We start from the raw sequence: 19,739 nt of genomic DNA on the forward strand, positions 1-19,739 counted from the left end.
CCACGACCACAGTAAGGTGTGGGAAAAGTGCCAGAAGAAGAAAAGACAGGATTTTTAAGATATAGAGACTGCATTATAGAAATAAATAACAATCCTTGAGGCTTTCATTGTCTTTTCTTCGTTAACACAGCAAAATGTAGGGTAAAGTTTCAAGTGCCACATTATTAAATATTTTATTTCATGAATGGGTCACTTAGGACCACGTGGAGTTAACATTTGTTGGCTTTCGATTCAACGTAGTAATCTTTCATAAAAAACGAGTTGGTGTGTTCCCGTTGTTCCAATCATATACCTATCTTCTTCTTCCCCTCCCCGAAAACCGCGTGTTTGTGTGATTTTTTCTAATTTTCACTTGGTTCTGGAGACATGCCGACCCTAATTCTTGAAGGTCAATATCATTATTATACCAATTTGTTCTAATAGTCCTGTTTGTCTGAAATGTGCGGATTTTGTTTGATAGCCTGTTTAGATCCATTATTTCTATGTGTTCCAGGATTTCAATTCTTCGCATATAGTTTTGAGGTTTTTGTTTTATTACATTTCTGCATAGAATTTAGGGTATCGCTCTCCGTCTTTGGTTCTTAGTCCAAGAATATTTCTCATGACTTTGCGTTCTAAGTTGCTTCATTGATGTTTTGTGTTGGATATTGTCTCTCTCTGATGCGTAGGGTTTTTTTCTGGTTTGATTTCTGTTACACAGTGTAGTAACAATTTCATGCTATATTTTTTTTTTGTTTTTTTTTTTTGTTTAGCGGTATCCACTTTAATGGACTTCCATTCATTTCAATTTTCCATTATCCGAGATTCTGTTTTATAATTGATTTTTACAGCGCTCCGGCCTCTCAACGCTGGGTTCTGTGGTTCAAATCCCGGTCAATCCATGTCAGATTTGTGCTGGACAAAGCGGAGACGGGACAGGTTTTTCTCCGGGTACTCCGGTTTTCCCTGTCATATTTCATTCCTGCAACACTCTCAAATATCTTTTCATTTCATCTTTCAGGCGACAGGCTTCGGCAGCCGGCACAATTTCTATCCTCGCCGCTCGCCATTCCTGACCCGGTCAATGACTGGAAACAGGCTGTGGATTTTCATTTTCATTGCGATAACTATTAGAATTAGAAGATAAACTGAATATCCAAGTAGTTATTGGTACTCATCGACTGAAAGTTATTTCCTTGGTCATCTCATAGGTATCCTGCCCATCGCAAAATAAAATCACACTATCTTCTCACCAAACCGATTCCTGCAGTATACGCATGACTGATGACCGGCTGTTGTTAGTCTGTTGTGGAAGTGCCCGAGTAATAATATGAGGGTTATTATGGGCAGCGTCCAAAACTGCCTCTTCAATTGGACCAGACGTTATAGGAGCATCTCTAACGGAAGTTACCCTTCGAAACGTCCCATTTGACTGCAATCTTCGTTCAAGGTTTCGGAAGGTATTGGTAATCGATAGTCTTCTGTCACGAAAACGCTTGTGGTAGACACGTTGCGACTGGACTGCATTCTGCCTTGTTTCCCCATAAAGGAGCAACATATCAACTGGAATGCGTCGTGAGTGAATGAATACGTGCTGTGATGTGACCTGGTAAGTGTGCATAAACACTGTGTATCGGTTAAAATGGGGCACGATCTGTCAAAATTTTTAACAAAATGCATTAGTTTGGAACCGAAGCACTGCATTGCCGGTATTCAGATATCTTGTTTCACCGACACTTAACCGACTCAACCACAAGTACAACGTACAAGACGCTCGCTAATGGTTCATTATTTAAGCATGGCCGCTCAACATCGAAATATCCGTGTCAAAATATTCAATGACGCTTTACAGTGTTCATTTAACGTTTTACCATTGCGGAGCACGTGGTATACATGTTAATTTGAACGTACAGTACTTTCGCCATAAATTAGCAACAACTCAACGTACTCTTCATAGAAATACATCGTGAGGAAATTAATAAGTGCTGTGACGTGACCTCGTAGGTGTGGATTATTATTTGTGTGCGTTGGACTCGGGAGGTTGTGGGATCGAATCCCATGCTGGTCGTCCTGAAAATGGTTTTCCTCAGTTTCCCATTTTCACCGCCAAGCACCAAGCAAATGCCTGGCCACTACCTTAGTAAAAGACCAAAGCCGATTTCCTCCCCAATCCTTCCCCCACCCATCTTTGAGAGAAAGACGCCAAATCAGAGCGCATCCCTTAAATGCAATAAGAAAAAAATATTTCTTTCTTTCTTTCTTAATCTGTTTACCCTCCAGGGTTGGATTTTCCCTCGGACTCAGATAGGCATCCCGTTGGGCAGTATCCTGTAGTGTGAGGCTTTGGATGGGGATACAACTGCGGAGGAGGACCAGTACCTCTCCCAGACAACCTCATCTGCTATGATGATAAGGGCCCTTGTGGGGGGATAGGAAGAGTGGAAGGGGTAGACAAGAAAGAGGGAAGGAAGTGGCCGTGGCCTTAAGTTAGGTACGATTCCGGCATTTGCCCGAAGGAGAGTTGGCAAACCACGGAAAACCACTTCCAGGATGGCTGAGGTGGGAATCGAACCCACTTGACTCCCCGAGGCTAAGTGGAACCCGTTCCAGCCCTCATACCACTTTTCTAATTTCGTGTCAGAGCTGGGAATGGAACCTGGACCTCCGTAGTTGGCAGCTAATTACGATAACACTGCACCACAGAGGCGGACAGGAAAAATATATATATTGATAATAATTGTATTTCCGCTAAAATGGAGCACCTCTGTCGTTCAAAAACTTTGCCTTATGCTGGATTCGAACCACTACGCTGCCGATACTCACGCACCTTGTGCTCTAGCGTTTAACCGTTTTTTTTTACTTTTATTCTGTGCTTCAATATTTACATTGACACATGCAATAAATCTGCACCTGACAGGTATTATTGGCGAAAATGTTTAAACAGTTCCAGTTGTTAGGTACAATAATTCTTGCATCTTCAAAGTGTTAAATGAAACTTCTGAAAACATAACAACAAAAGTAATACATGTTATACATCGATACAATTTCAAATAGTGGCCATACCTATCTTCTAACGGTCCGCTTTCACTGAGTTTCCACCGCTTCTTCTTCATGTGGTACAAGAGAGCCGGGAGTATGACACCATCACACTGTTCAATACGGATGTAATGTAATGTCCTATTATCCACACAATCGCTTGCTATTTGATCTGGGGAAAGACCGTTACAAACAGTCGAATTGGCTTCCTGTCATCGATGTCTCCAAGTGCCAAGTTCATGAGGCGACACACCTGTATTTACACCAACTCCATGTGTGCACTGCATTTGTACATGCTGTTAAGCGGTGTATCACTATATCCGATTAACCACACACCGTGCACTATGGGGATTGTTCCAGATGTATTTTGTGACGACGTTCTGCTGTTGGTACCAGAGTGTTTAAAAAAATGAATATTTGAGAACGTGCGTGTGACGAGAGTTTCATATGGTTAAAGTTTATACACACCGTAGGCCAATGAGCGCAGAGTGCTGCGGACTCAACCCGTGGGGTGAAGTTCACAGCTCGTCGTATCATATTGTAGATGGTCTTGGTATTGGCATTCGTTCCTGGCGGTAGTTCATTAACTAACTTTTGGAGGTTCAGTTGGTGATATCTAAAAATTTCCGGCAAAGAACTGTTATTACCGTTATCTCTGCTCCAAATGTCTTTGTACAATGCCTTCGAGAAATTATCCGCCTGCAATAATATAGAATCATTTTTTTAAGAAGGAACGCTTCGCATTTAGTTCCGTGTGTGAAGCGTCCTAACCCACTAAGTCTATGTGGGAGATACAGTTGTTCCCTTTGTACTCTAAATAGATGGCCTTGCCATATGAACCAGGTAATTTATTTTGAGGGCTGGGTTTCAAAGTTTATATTCAGCGGGGACACGTGAGCTAAGTACCAAACTTTTGAGAGAACATACATGTTTGTCACCACGGTCATCTGGGTTGAATACGAATTTCTTTGACAAAAGTTCATCATCACAACATTAACAATAGCGTTATCCCAGGGTTGGTTTCTAAAGTATCCAGCACAGTATTTTTCAATTTAGTACCAAGGATCTTCACTTCATCAGCAATGTGAAACCAGTTTTCCTGTACGATGTCTGTCCCACCGTTGAAGTTAATTAAAGTAGGTTTTGTGGGATTGGCTTACGCCCCTGAAGCGGCGCTGTAGGTGCTGAGAACTTGAGAGATATAGAATGTCCTTTACATATCTTACTAACATCGATATATCATCAGCGTAAACACACATTGAAAATGTATGTATATTCACTCTGTATTCTTGTAAATGAAATATCGTATGGCTATTAGTGTCGGGATATCCCAGGACGGGTTCGGCTCGCCAGGTGCAGGTCTTTCTATTTGACTCCTGTAGGCGACCTGCTCGTCGTGATGAGGATGAAATTATGATGAAGACAACACGTACACCCAGCTCCCGTGCCATTGAAATTAACCAATTAAGGTTAAAATCCCCAACCCGGCCGGGAATCGAACCCGGGAACCTCTGAACCGAAGGCCAGTACGCTGACCGTTCAGCCAGCGAGTTGTATCCTTGTAGATGTATTTTAAGTGTCGTAATAAATGGCCCCAGTCCTATGACAAAGAGTAACATGGAGAGGTGGTATCCCTGTCTTACTGATGTTTCTACCGGTAATGGCATCGTAAGTAATCCTTTAACAAGGATTCTAGATATATGTAGTTGTAATTAATCATTCTAATGTACTCGATCACTTTATCAGGGAATTGGAAGTGCTTTAAAACGATATATAAGTACTGATGGATACCAAGATCAAACGCTTTATCAAGATCTGTATTCAATAAGCTGACGTGCTCACTCGGCTGGGATTCTATTTTCAAATGGATACCATGGAGTGATCGTAGGTTTGTAAAAATGGTACGTCCGGAAAAACTGCAGCACTGTTTCATTCCAATTACATCTGTCAGAACAGTCTTTAGATGGCGGGATAACACTCGGGTTAATATTTTATAATCACTGCATAGTACGGTAATCGGCCTGATGACCTCTACCTGAAGAGTTCCTTCTTTTTTGGGATGAGAACTATAATACCTCCATGGTGGGTTCTTCATAGGGCACGACGTTTCAAGATAGGGAGGACAGCGTCACATAATTCATTGTCGATAATAAATCAGTACTGTTTATAAAATTAATAATGGACCCCGTCGATTGCCGGAGACCGATTGGACGAAGATCTTTTACGATGGCTTGAATTACATCATCAGTAACTTACATGCTAAGCAGTTCTTTACTTTCTGGAGTAAGTTGGACATCGCAGGACTGAATCAAGGTATTGGTTTTGTTTATATCGATAGATTCCCTGGCGTATAACTGTTAATAGAATGAGATAATGTATCTTCTCATGTCTTCCTGTGACGTCCTCTCTCGCCCATCGGGTGATCGTATTTTATGAATGTACCGGCGTTGTTACTCACGCTGTGCACGTGCTATATAATAGACACTTGCAACTTCATCAGGTTGTGCCGTGTGATCCTTCAGTTGAGAAGATCCTTACTAACAGACTAACTTATGAAACATATAAAACTGCATTTAACTTGAAAATATGAAATTTAATATTCATTAAATAAAATACAAAATCGTCGGACCTTGTACTCACACTTACTTCTTACCTGCTTACTTACACATACGTTATTTGAAGGGCGCCAGCTACCACTCAGTGCAGCAATAATAGAATGAGAATCTTGACTATCTCTAGGGTGTGGGGTAATAAGCTTACTTTTGACAACATACCATATAAGTTCTGGGAAAAGGAGATTGGCGTTCGGTTTCTCTATTAAATTTGAGGTTATCTAATTCATTTATTTAAATAATACTATAAATTTATTTGATAGAACAAAATATATTCTTTAAATAATATATAAAAATAGTGAGTCTTGTTGCGATAAAACAGATGAGAATATGAAATTATGGCATTGCAACTGAAAGAAACTAGGCATGAATTTGAATTCTTCTTGACCGGACACTTAACAATTTATACAAAGTATATCCCTCACTGTTTCATTTGACTGTACCTTCAACACTTTGAGTGTAATTACGACGTATTTATTAAATCTGGTGTTTACTGTAGATGTGTCACGCCTAATTTGGTGATGTATCCATATGACTGCTTCTTCTCCATATCATATGATTTCTTGGTAAATCTGTATGGTATTCAACTAAGTGACCGACCAACTTTGGCCTCACTCTCTCAATGACCAACAACTAATGGCTCATTGAGTCTTCTTCATCTCGTGCACACTCGTTGACACTCGTTGACTGACCGACTTAGGCCTCTGCTTCCAATTGAATAATGACTCTGACCGACTGAGGTCTCTCCATCTCGTTCACTCAATGACTGTTTACTTATCCATTTGACTTCTTCACTGTACACCTTCCGTTTAACTTATGACTAATGACTGACGCTACAAGATGCAGCCACCTTATATAGACGTTGCATGGCACACCTACGTAACCTCCAGAAATAACTATAATTTAATCCCACCCGCCTCAAACCGTTGCATGTAATGGTGAAATCACCTGGGGCGGCCTGAGTATCTGAGCGCATTGCTAAATGCTCACGATGACGTAGCCATGACGTGGCGATGACTCTGCATTTACTCCAGCAGTATTGCACAATGTAACGATGTCACATCCAACATCTGATATTTGACAATTCTCACTGTACATGTCTTGAGTGTTATTCTACACATACGTATATATGCATACATCTAAGTACAATCATGCAAGCGGCAAGCATTGCAAAATTGAATTGAATGAGAATGATAATACAATAATAGTAATCTCACAGATAAAATAATAATAATAATAATAATAATAATAATAATAATAATAATAATAATAATAATAATAATAATAATAATAATAATAATAATAATAATAATAATAATACAGATAAAATAACAAAATAATAAAAATACAGCTATCATCTTGTAACGGGATTTGAACCGTTACACAGTGTTACGTTTAGTTGTGTGAGCGTCCTCTGATGTACCTTCAACTGTTTATCTTTAACATCCTTATTCCCTAATTTTGAACAACGGCTTTATTCCTTCCCTGGAGCTGTCGGAGAACACTATAATAGAATTCAATTGTATCGCGTCTCTCTTGTGCCTTCTGATACGCAAATTTTTGACGATCCTTCTTATTCCCGGTTGGATTAACTGGTCCCAACATTCTGCACTATCGCTATATTTACATTTCTGAATCACCCCTTTATTCTAATGTCGTAGAAGTGTTTCCTTGCATTGACCATCCTGTAGCAATGAGCAGTTAATTTTCCAGTATCCTCTCCCTATACAGCAGACTTTGTGTGGATATTTTATTGCACATACAACTGCGTGATGATTATTGAAGCTATTAGGGATCGTCCCGTAATTTCTAGGTTGAATGAGTGTTCTTGAAACATACAAACGGTCAATGCGAGAGGAAGAGTTTTACTGTATATTGGTGTAATGAGGATTGGCACATTCAGCTTATCCACAACACAGGTCAGATTCAAGGAGGTGATGAGATTATTTAAGACAGGTTTGGCCGCATAATTTTGGCCTTCGAATCTTGTATTCGTTGAACACAATTAAAATCTCCGGCGGAGATAGTTTTCTCTTTTATATTATGCGGGTACGGAAGTATATCGTTCTGAAAGAATGACTTTCGTTGAACACGGTTTTGGTTCCCTGATAGTACATAAATATTGATTAGGGCAGTGTCATTAAGGTGTCCAGATATGATCCTTCCTGGGTAGTGACTTTGCATATGTTCTATTTCCAGATCGCGTCGTGTTTTGAACCCTGTTCCGCTACTAGCCTTGCCGATGTTTATATAGTGGTTGTAGTATGAGGATATTGGTAACTGATAGGGTGACTTCGTGTAAGAAAGCGATGGCAATATCATTAGCACGAAGAAATCCTTCCAACAATTGAAATTTAAGGTTTCATTGTATAACATTGTCGTTCACAATAGCTACAGTCAGTATTTGTACCATATGCAATAAACCAACTCTCTTGTACACAATATTCTATCAACCTTTCGTCCCATGATCCATCTATTTAGGAACCTCCGGAGATTTACGGTGGCATCGGAAATTACTGCGGGTTTGTGTACGGTATGGTTTAGCTTCCTCTCGTGCACTATTTTTACTATTTGTACGAATCTTTAGGAACTATAGGAGTCGGTGTTTTGTTATCCAGGTTTCCAGTAGGTAACATCAGTTTTTCTTCGGCTGCTAATTCCGTTCTCTGTTTAGGTGGTAGTGTAGACTCAAACTGCTGTACCATCTCAGTGTCAATAGGTTCAACTTTATTGCCCTTATCGGCATCTACTGGCACTAAGTAGTGTTGGTGTGACGGCATCCGATGATGGACAGACTCAGGATGAATGTCCACTGTAGTGTGTTCATTCAACTGAGGCACATTTTCTTCTAGGATATCCATGTTTTCCGCCCATGAAATTGGTTTCGCTATAGTGCTCTCATTAACTTCAAGTTTGCTATCATTTCGTCCCTATTCAACAATCTTGCATGTCACTGTGTTATTTTTGCGTCCCTCAGAATAAGGTCCTAGTACTACTTCCTCGATATCTTGTGTAGTTACGGGTGGTTCAGCTACGTTAAATTACTGTATAGCTGGTTTCATACTATTTGCTTTGTCTGTGAGATTTGCATTTGAAGTATTAATTTCTTCTAAGCTAGGAAGTGTTGGTGAAGTCATCACAGTGTTATATAACTGCTGTCTGACTTTCAAAGCCGGTTGGCTTCTACGATTCGTTCAATCTACTTCTAAATGCGTTGTTTCTTTACAGTAAAGGCATGATTTAATTTGCGTCTGATAAGTTACGATAATTCTACAGTCCTTAAGAGTTCGTTGAGTGGGTATGGGGTACTTAAGTTCAATACTGACAACACAAATGCCGTTACTCACGTCATAAAATTCATAAGAGTCGTTCCACTTCTCGTCTCGAATGTCCTTGACCGGCCTGTAAGTTGAAATCTCTCGAGAAAGCCGCTCGTTGTTTACTTCAGGTGGTAATACACGCACTCGCTTGGTCAAAGTGTCCGCAGCAGTAATTGTCACATTAGTTTAATGGCCATTAGAAAGACGGAAAACTTTTACACCTTCATGCCGGGCTAATAAATTTTTCATATAGTAAAACAGGGACTAATTTTATATAAACTGCATTTCCCCGTTATTCCATTGAATAGCTACAATTTGGCCCTTGTTAAGTTTGAGTTCTGTTCCTATCCAACGATGAATTTCCACTGGAGTAGGCCTATTTTTCTATCCGCAAACACGCACTAAATAGTTTTCTTCGTTTACTTGCGATATTAGTACTGATACTAGTTCCTGGTACTTAACCAGCACAGAAAAAGTGATTTCATAACTCAATATAGGGTAGGTGTCAGGAAGGGCATCTGGCCGTAAAATAGGGCCAAATCCACATGTACTACGGTGTTCATACCCGCGACCTACAGGTGTGTGAAAAAGCTGTAGCAAAAGAAGAAGACTACTTCCTGGTACTTGACTATAAACACTTAACAAGTCGTAGTGACTTTCTCACTAGCTCACTGATCCCGCTCGGCCGCTTGCTGTGCTACCTCGGCCGAGGTAGCACACAAACTGCCGGTTCGCCCTCGAAGTCAACATACTTGATACTTGCTAGAGGTTTAGTAGCACTTACCTATGGCCGTTCCACCTCGAAAGTTAATATCCGTCTCAAAAGTCTTCAATAATGTTTTACAGTGTTCATTTAACTTCTTTACATTACAGAACGCGAGAACGCGTGGCATAACCTATTAATGTAATCGTATTACGAGTACCTGTTTTATTTCATGGCGCAATAAATCACATGTTCGCAGAATGATCCTTAGAATTTGGCACGGGATTGTGCAAAGTAGTTTTTCCTTTGCTAGGTCTATGGATCGATTGACAGTCATGATACACCGGTAGAGCCATATCGACCATAAGGAGAAATTTCAATTTATTTGGTACTCACAAAACCAAATTATAAGGACCATTAGGTTATACGCGTTATTTGGGTTGCCTATCCCCGAAAAAATAAGGGGCTGATAAACCACCCGTTATAACATATATATTCTATTTATATGATGTCTTTCTCTCCATGTTATCATAATTTGAAGTGAAAATGAATACAACTTACATGAAATTACGCTGTAAAACGTATTGAATGCCTACACGAGTATTAACCACTTACCGACACAACAATCCATGTTACCACGACGTCAAACTATGACCTTGAAAATGTTCAGAGTACCGAATAAATTAGGTCGAAAGGACGTTAAACTCTTATCAGTAAGCAAGATAATTATGTCATATGGCAACTTTGAGATGGATAAGGAATACAATCACATTTATTGAATGAATTGTGCACATAAATATGTTTTACATTACAACTAACAAAATACTAGACATCCAAAGCTGAAGTTGTTCGACACCCCTGCCCTTGTGTCATCAATGAAAATGAAGAACAGCTAACGTGAAGAGGAAATGGGATCACAACGAGGCTGGCGGTGAACCGGAGCTGGGGTACAAAAAACATGCATACATATATGTACTGAGATTGTAGATAGCGAAGTTTCCGAACAAATTGACACGTTTACATATTTGTAAATTATCATTTTATTACTCGTATCGTGGGGCCTGTTTATCTGTAAGCGCCGCAGGCTAACATTCATACATATATTCTGCATCGTATGAATAGTAATTCCCTTGTGCCACGTTATCGAGGCAGATATTATCATCGGCATCATAAGCTACAAGCAGCGATATCCACCTGCTAAAAAGTTTTCAGCTGTACACGAGTGTTTCCACTTGTGTGGGCGTTTATTGGATGTAACTTGTCTGAGCCACTACACTCGTTATCATTATATCGAGGAGCATTGTATTGTTCAAACCCAAGCCTAGAATAAAATAAGAACACTTTTATACGCAATTGTTAAATTATGAAATATGTTTACTTCACGTTTAGTAGAACTCCCTACGGAAAAAATACATATTCTATTGGAGGTAATTTATGCACTTTAATCTAGAAGAAGGTGGCTATTCATAGGCTGATTTTCATAGTAATTCTTGAAAATACGCATATCTCTACAAACAAAATTTACGTGTTGTCTGAATATTTAAAAATTGTAATTTTCTTTGATTAAAAAGCTTTCGAAATCATATAGAGACCTTAGAAACCACATTTTCAACGTCTGTCTGTCTGTCTATATGTATGTAATATGTAATGTATGTATGTATGCTCGAGTATCGTATGAAAATTATAGGGTATTTTTTATGAAAATTGCCATTTATTATATAATTGTTTGCCGGGGTGAGTGGCTCAGATGGTTGAGACGCTGGCCTTCTGAACCTAACTTGACAGGTTCGATCCTGGCTCAGTCCGGTGATATTTGAAGGAGCCCAAATACGTCAGCCTGATGTCGATAGATTTACTGACACGTAAAAGAACTCCTATGGGACTAATATCCGGCACCTCGGCATATCCGTAACACTTAAAAGTTATTATTATTATTATTATTATTATTATTATTATTATTATTCTTATTATTATTATTATTATTATTATTATTATTATTATTACAATTGTATTGTATTAAAAGTAATTAACATTATTAATATTACAATTGTATTAGATGATGACGACATGACTATATTCAAACCATGAAGGGAAGCTAAATTATTATTATTATTATTATTATTATTATTATTATTATTATTATTATTATTATTATTATTATTATTATTATTATATGTCCAGTTTGGGCTTCTTGTTGATATTTTGAAAATGGTCAGTTTTATTTTAAAAATACCGAATGATAATTTAAATGTAATTCTGCGTTATTTTCTGGTATGGCATCATTGCAAGTAAACACGAAATGTTCTTTTTCAATTTGCTTTGTATCGCACCGATACATATAGGTCTTATGGCGACGAAGGGATTGGAAAGGCCTAGGAGTGAGATGGAAGCGGTCGTGACCTTCATTAATGTACAGCCCTAGCATTTTGCTGGTGTGAAAATGGGGAACAATGGACAACCATCTTCAGGGCTCGAACCCACTACCTCCCGAATGCAAGTTGATAGCTAGGTGACCCAAATAGCGCAACCACACCCTCGGTACCGCGAAATGATGTCACTGTCGGTTTTCAACCTGCGTCGTTAGGATCGGAGGTCAGCACTTCTGCAGTATCCACACTAGCAGCCCCTAGAACTAACCAACAAGAAGATTATACTAGTCGACTACTGTAAATTGACATGTGTTCTGTCCCTTTTGCCACAACTTATCTGCGTTAGAATGTATTACTACTGCTATTGTACAAAAAAAATACAGACGTCAACGGCGGGTTCATCAGTTAAATATAGGGTGTCCCAATAAAATGTATACACTCTTTGACAGTTCAAAACAACCAAGCTTTTTGTCTTTTATTTTTTTCAGGTGTGGCTGCTTAAAATAATGGCTGGTGTCAGACTAAACTTTGAGGAAAGAAATATCATTATAAAGTGATACTGGAAGAGTGAGAACATAAGTGAAGTGCAAAGACGGTTTAGAATGGAGTTTGAACGTGATGCACCAACGAGACTCACAATTACTCTTTTGCGAGATACGTTTGAGGAAGAATGAATTGTTAAGGATATCCATAAGAGCCATTCCGGAAGACCACGATCATCCACCAGCCCCACAAGGGAAAGAAAAGTCTTGGTGTTATTTCAGTAATCGCCTAGAAAATCTGTTTCGCAAGCGGCTCGTGAGACAGGAGTTCCAAAATCGAATGTCCATGGCATTTTGGAGCGTGCCCAATGGAATTTTATTCCTACATTAGTCCCATTGGCGCCCATATGGCAGTTTTTAGGGGGCGGAGGTGGGCCAGACCTGGGGGTACATTGTTTTTTATATTTTGTAAGATGAATGGCGACTTGTATTGTGCGGTAGAATAACCCATGGTATGCCCTGCCTATTGGTGGGGGACGGTACTACCTCTTCTATAAAATACTGACGTTTAAATCATTTTCTTGAAAGTAAAACACCTGATTACACTAGATTTTTGCCTTTCCCTGAGAGCTAGGGGGGGGGGGAGGGCGCGGCCCCACTTTGCCCCCGGGTATGGGCGCCCTTGATTAGCCCACGCTCTTAATGAAAATGATTATGACAGGAGAACTGAATTTTGTGAGTGTTACCAAGCAAGATCTGCAGAGGACAATCAATTCCCATACAAGATTGTTTGGAGTTATGAGGCTACGTTCAAGTTAAATGGTTCCATTAATCGTCACAATTTCACCTACTGGGCAGCTAACAAACCTCACTTGACAGTGGAACACCATGTGAACTTACCTGGAGTTACAGTGTGAAGTGGTTTGTCAACACTTGGTTTAATTGGACATTTCATTTTTCATAATACCGTTAATGGTGTAAATTACCTACACTTGCTACAAGAATACGCAATGCCACGCATCCAGGAGATGTTTGGGAATGAAGAATGGTACTTCCAGCAGGATGGAGCACCTCCCCACTACTATCAGGATGTATAGTTCTATCTTGACGGCCACCTGCCAAACAGACGGGTAGGAAGAGGAGGAAGTATGGAGTACGTTCTACGCTCACCGGATTTGACCCCATTGAATTTTTCTGTGGGGCTTATATTAAACTCAATATTTACACCACAAAACCACCTACAATCAATGAGGTGAGAGCAACAATTGAAAAGTGGCGAAGTACCATCTGAAATAATTAGGAACGTTTTGGATTCAATCAGTCAGCGTTATCAGCTGTGCTTGGGCCACAATGGCCAACAATTTGAACACTTTCGATAATTGACCGATTTCTACATTTATTCACATTATTTTGAGTTTTGGAACGTTTCTGTATAATAATAAGTGCTATAGCCATTTAAATAGTGCATATACCTGGCGAGTTGGTCATGCGGTTAGGGGCGCGCGGCTGTGAGCTTGCATCCGGGAGATAGTGAGTCCGAATCGCACTATCGGCAACCCTGAATATGGTTTTCTGTTGTTTCCCATTTTCACACCACGTGAATGCTGGGGATGTACCCTAATTAAGGCTACGGCTGCTTACTGCCAACTCCTAAAGCCAATAGCAAAAACAAAAAAAAAAAATTGTGCATACATTTTATTGGGAGACCGTGTATAAATAAAAAAATTACCTCTTCATACTGTATCTGCAATCGTAAGTTAGCTAGCTCTCACTGCTGGCGGAAAATCGTCAAGGAACGAAATTTTTCGATACACTAAGGCAATTTTTTTGCTATTTGCTTTACGTCGCACCGACACAGATAGGTCTTATAGCAACGATGGGACAGGAAAGGGCTAGGAGTGGGAAGGAATCGGCCGTGGCATTAATTAAGGAACAGCCCCAGCATTTGCCCATGTGAAAATGGGAAACCACGGAAAACCCTCTTCAGGGCTGCCGGCAGTGAGGTTCAAACCCACTATCTCCCAGATGCGAGCTCACAGCTGCGCACCCCTAACCGCACGGCCAACTTTTTACTCATATATTACATACATGAAAGTACTTGAACATGTAATCCCTTCGGCTTTATAATTGTGAGCACGATATTGACATCAAACAAGTAGGATATGTGACCATCCTAAGTATAATTCCATATTAGAATGCTGAAGTGATTTATTTTATCAGCTAACTTCCCCACCTTTAATGGCATCATGCTTGCTGCTAATGGACTTGTATAGTACTCCAGAAGGCCCCTTTAATTAACAAACGTGAACTGAAATCCATACTTCTCTCGTACGGCTCAATGTAGTTCGTAGCCAATATTAAAAAGTTTTAATCCGACGTGGAAATTATAAGTTTTGCTATTTGCTCGCAACGTAGGATTTTTTTCTGAGTAGAAATATAATTGCATTTGCCTTTGAGTACATAGAAATATATTTACTGTTGAACAACTTTGGAAGAGTGACATAATATTTATTTTAGCTGTCAACAAGAGAAACTATTAATATTGAGTTATACGGTAATAATATTATTGGAAATGAGCTAATGAGTGGCACATAATTAAAACGACATGATTATTCAAATCTTTGTTTATAATTAATTAATTCTGTAATTCCTAGTTCTAACTTCTGCTTTCCATGACATCGTCTTGAAAGCTGAGTGTCTTAATTCTCTGTCTTCTCAAAGTGGCGGTCACGATTTCAACGGAAGTGGGTTCCTGAGGATCGAATTCTTCGCAATACTGATCGCCCCGTGACTTTGACTACGATATGAACAGTCACGTTGAAACTTTAGTTTTTCTTTAACTTCGCACTAACATATCGAAAGTTTTCAGCGATGAAGGGATATGAAAGGCCGAGGATTGGGAAGGTTGCCGCCGTGGCCTTAATTAATTAATTAATGTATAGCCCCATAATTTTCCTGCTGAGAAAATGGAAAATCACGGGAAATTATCTTCAGGGCTTTCGACGGTGGGATTCGAACCCACTATCTCCCGAATGCAAGCTCACAGCTGCTTGACTCTAATCGCATGACGGACTTGCTCGGTCACGTTGAAACTGCGAGCTTACTTTTTCTTTTATGACGCTGATGACTATATGTCTTGAAAAACTTGGAAAGTAAAAATTGTTCCTAGATTCCCTGATATGAAGTGTGGGAGTATTTTTTCAACAATACTACCATCACATCAATTGTGTAGCTTTCCTGTTTTCACTAATATGTACATTTTAGTTCATTGGGCCTGTGACAGCGTAGAAAATAGAGGTCTATATGCTTTTAGTGTAGACCGCTATCTGTCATTGGAAATCACCATCGAACTTTCCAGGATGGCCGAGAGAGGGATTAAAGGCCATTTCTCTTTTCAGTTCCCCTCACGTGGCAGATAAATCCCCGTTCGAATCCCAGTACATACTTGTCTTTAAATTTAGCAAATGAGTACTTACAGTATATTATTATATTATTATATTATTATATTATTATATAAACAAAAATCATTGTATTGTTCGCAGCTTGAACTATACAAGACCACACAACTCTCAGCAGCTGCAGAGGTGTATGAGACATTTGGGAATGTACTATTTTTCTCTACCTTGTGCCAATAAACGATTGCAAAGGTACCGTTAAGATTAAGAGACAGCAATAAATACGATAATTATGATAACGCTATCATATAAATGAATCACTTCATAAAATTCAGACCATGTAACGAGAAATGTACACGCCCGTACAGTGAGATGTTACAATCTGGGCTCCAGGAGTTGTAGCGATCACAGCACATCACCTGGCCGTTCGCGAAACAAAGTGGAAACAAAAGATCGATGCAGCAGCTCCGGGAGTGGAGTGAATAACGACCACAAATAAAGTTTTTGCAACTCAGGAAGGTGAATGATAAATTACAGTGCAGTCCTCGCTCCGGTCTGCTTCACACTACTCACCTATATTAAAAGAGAACACACACCTGCTGGGCACAGCTATCCATTACAGGTACATCGGATCTGCGATGACACTGACAACCGTTCTCTAGTTGTTTTCATGTAACAGGTACGAGGCATTTTTCTAAAGAGGCCTGTGTACACACGAGGATTTGCTTTTTATTTGGAAGAAAACATTCGGTTGGCCCAATCGCAGGATACCTCACTGACGAAGATTATAATGCATACACAAACTGCAAAAAGTATTTGAAAGAAAGGAATGGCAAAAAAGCCATTGTATTCAATATTAGTGTTGTACTTTCCCGTACTAGACTGGTCTGCGGCTTAGGTTTAGGCCCTTAGTGTCCTAGGTTTGAATCCTGACCGGATGGTGAGATTTTAATCGTGAACATTTATATCGTCGTTGCGCCTGCGAAAAGCGCTTTGTGGTAATATTGTTGGAGAAATACTGACCCGCAGCACATACGTTAATCCTTGACAGTATTCCCAAAATACTGAACATTAGATGACAGAACCTTACCGCCCAAAGTCCTAAGCTAAAATATTTCACATAACGACACAACGACGATACCTTGATTGGCGGACTAGGTCTTCGGCATTCTTATATTACACACGACACTATCCTCCTGTACACTAACGCGCAGCTTTCAACACTCTCGGCGGACGAATTACCTTACAAGGGCTACAGCAGGCTAATACTAGACAAAACAAAACTATATGGCATGGCGCTTCAGCCCTGATGGACTAAGCGACAACTGTTCAGAACGAGCTGATGTATGCTCAGCGCAATGAATCCCCCCGACTTCTATTCTCTACTTTGTAGACTGGGATTGCTACCTTACCGTCAGATAACTGTTCAATTGTTGTTACGTACGGTGAGTAAACCTCCAGTCAGCTCTCAGTAAGAGACAGTCCTGCTAGACCAACACGTTGGGACCAGCTTTTATAACTAGTCACAGCAAATTGTTCTTCTTATTCTCCTTCTGCAGCTTCTTCTAACTAATTTAGTTGGTTCCGCAGAATTCTTAGTGAAATTTTCAGTGTAAATAAACATTCTCCGTTAATATTCATGTGTTCCTAATTGTTTAGGCCTAAGAAATGGACAGAAGAGGATGTAGTGATTATTATTTTTAGTAGAAGTACGACTAGATAATCACTCCCTCTTATATGTTTTCAGAATGGAAGAAGGAAGATGTCCGAAGGATGAATATAGGGGCGAAAGGAATGGAAGGAGCACGAAGGACTTATAAATAGCAGACCCAATGGACCTTTTAAACTTAATATTGTCTAGTTAGAAGAGAACGTGAGTTCACTAAGGAAACCAAAATGGGAGGATGGAAAGTGAATTGACTGGTACAAGTGTAAGAAGTTCCAGATTCAGCTCGGTGCCCCATCATCATCATCACCAAAGGAGTTTTGATCTATACATTCTATACCCTACCGACATTCTCCAATATTGAAAGTTGTAAATCATATAAGATCAGTTGTGACATGATCCTGCATGGGATATTTACCACTTCCCAAGCGTGTGTGCATTCCATTGCAGACCTTCAAAGTAGCTATGGCGTAATCATAAATCGAACACCGGCCTAAACACACAGGAAGCTACTTCTCTAACCCTAATACGTTACTATCACTAGACACCCGTTGTATTAGCAGTATAGGCAGAACCTCACAACGGACTGTTTGACAATACTCACCTTTATTAAGAGAGAGCATACATCTGCTTCACACAATAAGGTTTTGATCTAGGTATGTGTTTTAACATTGCTAATTTTTGTATCGTATCCACAAAATAATGCAAAATATTTTCTGTATTTAGTTATATGTAAAAGTAGTTGTTCAATCTTAACGAATTACAGTAGGCCCAGGGCGTATTTCAATCATCTGCTTCTTACAATTATAGCGCAACATTAATGTACACATAGTACATTCATATAACGTAAAAATACATAAGATTGATAGTAGTATAATAGACGGGTTCGGCCGCCTCCTCCTCCTCCGGCTCTCGGAAGAGGCCTCCTCCTCAGCCAGTGGCCTCCTCCTCCTCCTCAGCCAGTGGCCTCCCAGTGGCCACCTCCTCCTCCTCCTCAGCCAGTGGCCTCCCAGTGGCCTCCTCCACCTCAGCCAGAGGCCTCTTCCAGTGCTGCCAACTTAACCTAACTAGCGCGAGATAAACAAAGCCACGTGCTTTTTGACAGACAACAACGCACCGCTAACCTCAGTACTGCCATCTTGACGGGCCTAAACCTCAGTAGTGCCAACTTAACCTCACAAGCGCGAGGTAAACAAAGCCACGTGCTTTTTGACAGCCACGTGCTTTTTGACAGATTTATAAACAAAGCCACGTGCTTTTTGACAGACAACAACGCATCGCAAACCTCAGTACTGCCATCTTGACGGGCCTAAACCTCACTAGTGCCAACTTAACCTAACTAGCATGAGGTAAACAAACCCACGTGTTTTTTGACAGCCACGTGCTTTTTGACAGACAACAACGCATCGCTAACCTCAGTACTGCCATCTTGACGGGCCTAAACCTTAGTGGTACCAACTTAACCTCACTAGCGCGAAGTAAACAAAGCCACGTGCTTTTTGACAGCCACGTGCTTTTGACAGATTTGTAAACAAAGCCACGTGCTTTTTGACAGACAACAACGCATCGCAAACCTCAGTACTGCCATCTTGACGGGAATAAACCTTAGTGGTACCAACTTAACCTCACTAGCTCGAGATAAACAAATCCACGTGCTTTTTGACAGCCACGTGCTTTTTTGATAGCTGTCATCTGCCATCTTTGAGCACAGTGCTGCCCTCTTTAGCTACTTACCTTTGAAATGTGGTGGCGGATAATTTGAAAAAATGCTTTTCGACATGCAGCCATCTTTAATCCAGAGAGAACAGTGCTGCCCTCTATGTGGTGGCGGCAAATTCCACGTGCTCTTGTTTGAAAACATACTCACGTGCTTTTTTGACAGCTGTCATCCGCCATCTTTAATCCAGAGAGAACAGTGCTGCCCTCTATGTGGTGGCGGCAAATTGAAAAATTCCACGTGCTCTTGTTTGAAAACATACTCACGTGCTTTTTTGACAGCTGTCATCCGCCATCTTTAATCCAGAGAGAACAGTGCTGCACTCTATGTGGTGGCGGTAAATTCCATGTGCTTTACAAACCTATGTGCTTTTCTGACAGCTGTCATCCGCCATCTTTAATCTAGAGAGAACAGTGCTGCACTCTATGTGGTGGCGGCAAATTCCACGTGCTTTACAAAC

Source organism: Anabrus simplex, chromosome 1, assembly GCF_040414725.1.
Source record: "Anabrus simplex isolate iqAnaSimp1 chromosome 1, ASM4041472v1, whole genome shotgun sequence".
Classification (NCBI taxonomy): Eukaryota; Metazoa; Arthropoda; class Insecta; order Orthoptera; family Tettigoniidae; genus Anabrus; species Anabrus simplex.